Genomic DNA, 5,074 nt, shown 5'->3' on the forward strand with positions numbered 1-5,074 from the left:
GTGTCTTTTTCCCTCGTGTCTTTTTCCCTCGTGTCTTTTTCCCATGTGCCTTTTTCCCTTGTGTCTTTTACCCTTGTGCCTTTTTCCCCTGTGTCTTTTTCCCTTGTGTCTTTTTCCCCTGTGCCTTTTTCCCTTGTGTCTTTTACCCTTGTGCCTTTTTCCCCTGTGTCTTTTTCCCTTGTGTCTTTTTCCATTGTGCCTTTTTCCCCGTGTCTTTTTCCCTTGTGTCCTTTTCCCTTGTGTCTTTTTCCCCTGTGTCTTTTTCCCCTGTGTCTTTTTCCCTTGTGTCTTTTTCCACTGTGTCTTTTTCCTCTGTGTCTTTTTCCCCTGTGTCTTTTTCCCCTGTGTCTTTTTCCCCTGTGTCTTTTTCCCTTGTGTCTTTTTCCCTTGTGTCTTTTTCCCTTGTGTCTTTTTCCCCTGTGCCTTTTTCCCCAGTGCCTTTTTCCCCTGTGCCTTTTTCCCGTGTGCCTTTTTCCTCTGTGTCTTTTTCCCCAGTGTCTTTTTCCCCTGTGTCTTTTTCCCTTGTGTCTTTTTCCCTTGTGTCTTTTTCCCCTGTGCCTTTTTGCCCAGTGCCTTTTTCCCCTGTGCCTTTTTCCCGTGTGCCTTTTTCCCTTGTGTCTTTTTCCCCTGTGTCTTTTTCCCTTGTGTCTTTTTCCCCTGTGCCTTTTTCCCCTGTGCCTTTTTCCCCTGTGCCTTTTTCCCTTGTGTCTTTTTCCCCGTGTCTTTTCCCCTTGTGTCTTTTTCCCTTGTGTCTTTTTCCCTTGTGTCTTTTTCCCCTGTGTCTTTTTCCCCTGTGTCTTTTTCCCCTGTGCCTTTTTCCCCTGTGCCTTTTTCCCCTGTGCCTTTTTCCCTTGTGTCTTTTACCCTTGTGCCTTTTTCCCCTGTGTCTTTTTCCCTTGTGTCTTTTTCCCTTGTGTCTTTTTCCCTTGTGCCTTTTTCCCTTGTGTCTTTTTCCACTGTGTCTTTTTCCCTTGTGTCTTTTTCCCTTGTGTCTTTTTCCCCTGTGTCTTTTTCCCCTGTGCCTTTTTCCCTTGTGTCTTTTTCCCCTGTGTCTTTTTCCCCTGTGTCTTTTTCCCCTGTGCCTTTTTCCCCTGTGCCTCTTTCCACTGTGTCTTTTTCCCCTGTGTCTTTTTCCCTTGTGTCTTTTTCCCCTGTGTCTTTTTCACCTGTGCCTTTTTCCCTTGTGTCTTTTTCCTCTGTGTCTTTTTCCCCTGTGTCTTTTTCCCCTGTGTCTTTTTCCCTTGTGTCTTTTTCCCTTGTGTCTTTTTCCCCTGTGCCTTTCTCCCCTGTGTCTTTTTCCCCTGTGCCGTTTTCCCCTGTGTCTTTTTCCCCTGTGTCTTTTTCCCCTGTGTCTTTTTCCCTTGTGCCTTTTTCCCTTGTGCCTTTTTCCCTTGTGTCTTTTTCCCTTGTGTCTTTTTCCCCTGTGTCTTTTTCCCCTGTGCCTTTTTCCCCTGTGTCTTTTTCCCTTGTGCCTTTTTCCCCTGTGTCTTTTTCCCTTGTGTCTTTTTCCCTTGTGTCTTTTTCCCCTGTGTCTTTTTCCCCTGTGTCTTTTTCCCCTGTGCCTTTTTCCCTTGTGTCTTTTTCCCCTGTGTCTTTTTCCCCTGTGTCTTTTTCCCCTGTGCCTTTTTCCCCTGTGTCTTTTTCCCTTGTGTCTTTTTCCCTTGTGTCTTTTTCCCTTGTGCCTTTTTCCCTTGTGTCTTTTTCCACTGTGTCTTTTTCCCTTGTGTCTTTTTCCCTTGTGTCTTTTTCCCCTGTGTCTTTTTCCCCTGTGCCTTTTTCCCTTGTGTCTTTTTCCCCTGTGTCTTTTTCCCCTGTGTCTTTTTCCCCTGTGCCTTTTTCCCCTGTGCCTCTTTCCACTGTGTCTTTTTCCCCTGTGTCTTTTTCCCTTGTGTCTTTTTCCCCTGTGTCTTTTTCACCTGTGCCTTTTTCCCTTGTGTCTTTTTCCTCTGTGTCTTTTTCCCCTGTGTCTTTTTCCCCTGTGTCTTTTTCCCTTGTGTCTTTTTCCCTTGTGTCTTTTTCCCCTGTGCCTTTCTCCCCTGTGTCTTTTTCCCCTGTGCCGTTTTCCCCTGTGCCGTTTTCCTCTGTGTCTTTTTCCCCTGTGTCTTTTTCCCCTGTGTCTTTTTCCCCTGTGCCTTTTTCCCTTGTGTCTTTTTCCCCTGTGTCTTTTTCCCCTGTGTCTTTTTCCCCTGTGTCTTTTTCCCCTGTGCCTTTTTCCCTTGTGTCTTTTTCCCTTGTGTCTTTTTCCCCTGTGCCTTTTTCCCTTGTGTCTTTTTCCCTTGTGTCTTTTTTCCCTGTGCCTTTGTCCCGTGTGCCTTTTTCCCTTGTGTCTTTTTCCCTTGTGTCTTTTTCCCCTGTGTCTTTTTCCCCTGTGCCTTATTCCCCTGTGCCTTATTCCCCTGTGCCTTTTTCCCTTGTGTCTTTTACCCTTGTGCCTTTTTCCCTTGTGTCTTTTTCCCTTGTGTCTTTTTCCCCCGTGTCTTTTTCCCCCGTGTCTTTTTCCCTCGTGTCTATTTCCCTCGTGCCTTTTTCCCCTGTGCCTTTTTCCCTTGTGTCTTTTACCCTTGTGCCTTTTTCTGCTGTGTCTTTTTCCCTTGTGTCTTTTTCCCCTGTGCCTTTTTCCCCTGTGCCTTTTTCCCTTGTGTCTTTTACCCTTGTGCCTTTTTCCCCTGTGTCTTTTTCCCTTGTGTCTTTTTCCACTGTGTCTTTTTCCCCTGTGTCTTTTTCCCCCGTGTCTTTTTCCCCCGTGTCTTTTTCCCTCGTGTCTATTTCCCTCGTGCCTTTTTCCCCTGTGCCTTTTTCCCTTGTGTCTTTTACCCTTGTGCCTTTTTCTGCTGTGTCTTTTTCCCTTGTGTCTTTTTCCCCTGTGCCTTTTTCCCCTGTGCCTTTTTCCCTTGTGTCTTTTACCCTTGTGCCTTTTTCCCCTGTGTCTTTTTCCCTTGTGTCTTTTTCCCCTGTGTCTTTTTCCCCCGTGTCTTTTTCCCCCGTGTCTTTTTCCCTCGTGTCTATTTCCCTCGTGCCTTTTTCCCCTGTGCCTTTTTCCCTTGTGTCTTTTACCCTTGTGCCTTTTTCTGCTGTGTCTTTTTCCCTTGTGTCTTTTTCCCCTGTGCCTTTTTCCCCTGTGCCTTTTTCCCTTGTGTCTTTTACCCTTGTGCCTTTTTCCCCGAGTGTCTTTTTCCCTTGTGTCTTTTTCCACTGTGTCTTTTTCCCTTGTGTCTTTTTCCCCTGTGTCTTTTTCGCTCGTGTCTTTTTCGCTCGTGTCTTTTTCCCTCGTGTCTTTTTCCCTCGTGCCTTTTTCCCCTGTGTCTTTTTCCCCTGTGTCTTTTTCCCCTGTGTCTTTTTCCCCTGTGTCTTTTTCCCCTGCGCCTTTTTCCCCTGTGCCTTTTTCCCCTGTGCCTTTTTCCCTTGTGTCTTTTTCCCTTATGCCTTTTTCCCTTGTGTCTTTTTCCTCTGTGCCTTTTTCCCTTGTGCCTTTTTCCCTTGTGCCTTTTTCCCTTGTGCCTTTTTCCCTTGTGTCTTTTTCCCTTGTGTCTTTTTCCCTTGTGTCTTTTTCCCCTGTGCCTTTTTCCCTTGTGTCTTTTTCCCCTGTGTCTTTTTCCCCTGTGTCTTTTTCCCTCGTGTCTTTTTCCCTTGTGCCTTTTTCCCCTGTGTCTTTTTTCCCTGTGTCTTTTTTCCCTGTGTCTTTTTCCCCTGTGTCTTTTTCCCCTGTGCCTTTTTCCCTTGTGTCTTTTTCCCCTGTGTCTTTTTCCCCTGTGTCTTTTTCCCCTGTGCCTTTTTCCCTTGTGTCTTTTTCCCTTGTGTCTTTTTCCCCTGTGCCTTTTTCCCCTGTGTCTTTTTCCCCTGTGCCTTTTTCCCTTGTGTCTTTTTCCCCTGTGTCTTTTTCCCCTGTGTCTTTTTCCCCTGTGTCTTTTTCCCCTGTGCCTTTTTCCCTTGTGTCTTTTTCCCTTGTGTCTTTTTCCCCTGTGCCTTTTTCCCTTGTGTCTTTTTCCCTTGTGTCTTTTTTCCCTGTGCCTTTTTCCCTTGTGCCTTTTTCTCTTGTGTCTTTTTCTCTTGTGTCTTTTTCCCCTGTGTCTTTTTCCCTTGTGTCTTTTTCCCCTGTGCCTTATTCCCCTGTGCCTTTTTCCCTTGTGTCTTTTACCCTTGTGCCTTTTTCCCTTGTGTCTTTTTCCCTTGTGTCTTTTTCCCCCGTGTCTTTTTCCCCCGTGCCTTTTTCCCTCGTGTCTATTTCCCTCGTGCTTTTTTCCCCTGTGCCTTTTTCCCTTGTGTCTTTTACCCTTGTGCCTTTTTCCCCTGTGTCTTTTTCCCTTGTGTCTTTTTCCCCTGTGCCTTTTTCCCCTGTGCCTTTTTCCCTTGTGTCTTTTACCCTTGTGCCTTTTTCCCCTGTGTCTTTTTCCCTTGTGTCTTTTTCCACTGTGTCTTTTTCCCTTGTGTCTTTTTCCCCGTGTCTTTTTCGCTCGTGTCTTTTTCCCTCGTGTCTTTTTCCCTCGTGCCCTTTTCCCTCGTGCCTTTTTCCCCTGTGTCTTTTTCCCCTGTGTCTTTTTCCCCTGTGTCTTTTTCCCCTGTGTCTTTTTCCCCTGCGCCTTTTTCCCCTGTGCCTTTTTCCCCTGTGCCTTTTTCCCTTGTGTCTTTTTCCCTTATGCCTTTTTCCCTTGTGTCTTTTTCCTCTGTGCCTTTTTCCCTTGTGCCTTTTTCCCTTGTGCCTTTTTCCCCTGTGTCTTTTTCCCCTGTGTCTTTTTCCCTCGTGTCTTTTTCCCTTGTGCCTTTTTCCCCTGTGTCTTTTTTCCCTGTGTCTTTTTCCCCTGTGTCTTTTTCCCCTGTGCCTTTTTCCCTTGTGTCTTTTTCCCCTGTGTCTTTTTCCCCTGTGTCTTTTTCCCCTGTGTCTTTTTCCCCTGTGCCTTTTTCCCTTGTGTCTTTTTCCCTTGTGTCTTTTTCCCCTGTGCCTTTTTCCCTTGTGTCTTTTTCCCTTGCGTCTTTTTCCCCAGTGCCTTTTTCCCTTGTGTATTTTTTCCCCTGTGTCTTTTTCCCCTGTGCCTTTTTCCCTTGTGTCCTTTTCCCTTGTGTCTTTTTCCCTTGTGTC

Source organism: Heterodontus francisci, chromosome 28 (assembly GCF_036365525.1).
Source record: "Heterodontus francisci isolate sHetFra1 chromosome 28, sHetFra1.hap1, whole genome shotgun sequence".
Classification (NCBI taxonomy): domain Eukaryota; kingdom Metazoa; phylum Chordata; class Chondrichthyes; order Heterodontiformes; family Heterodontidae; genus Heterodontus; species Heterodontus francisci.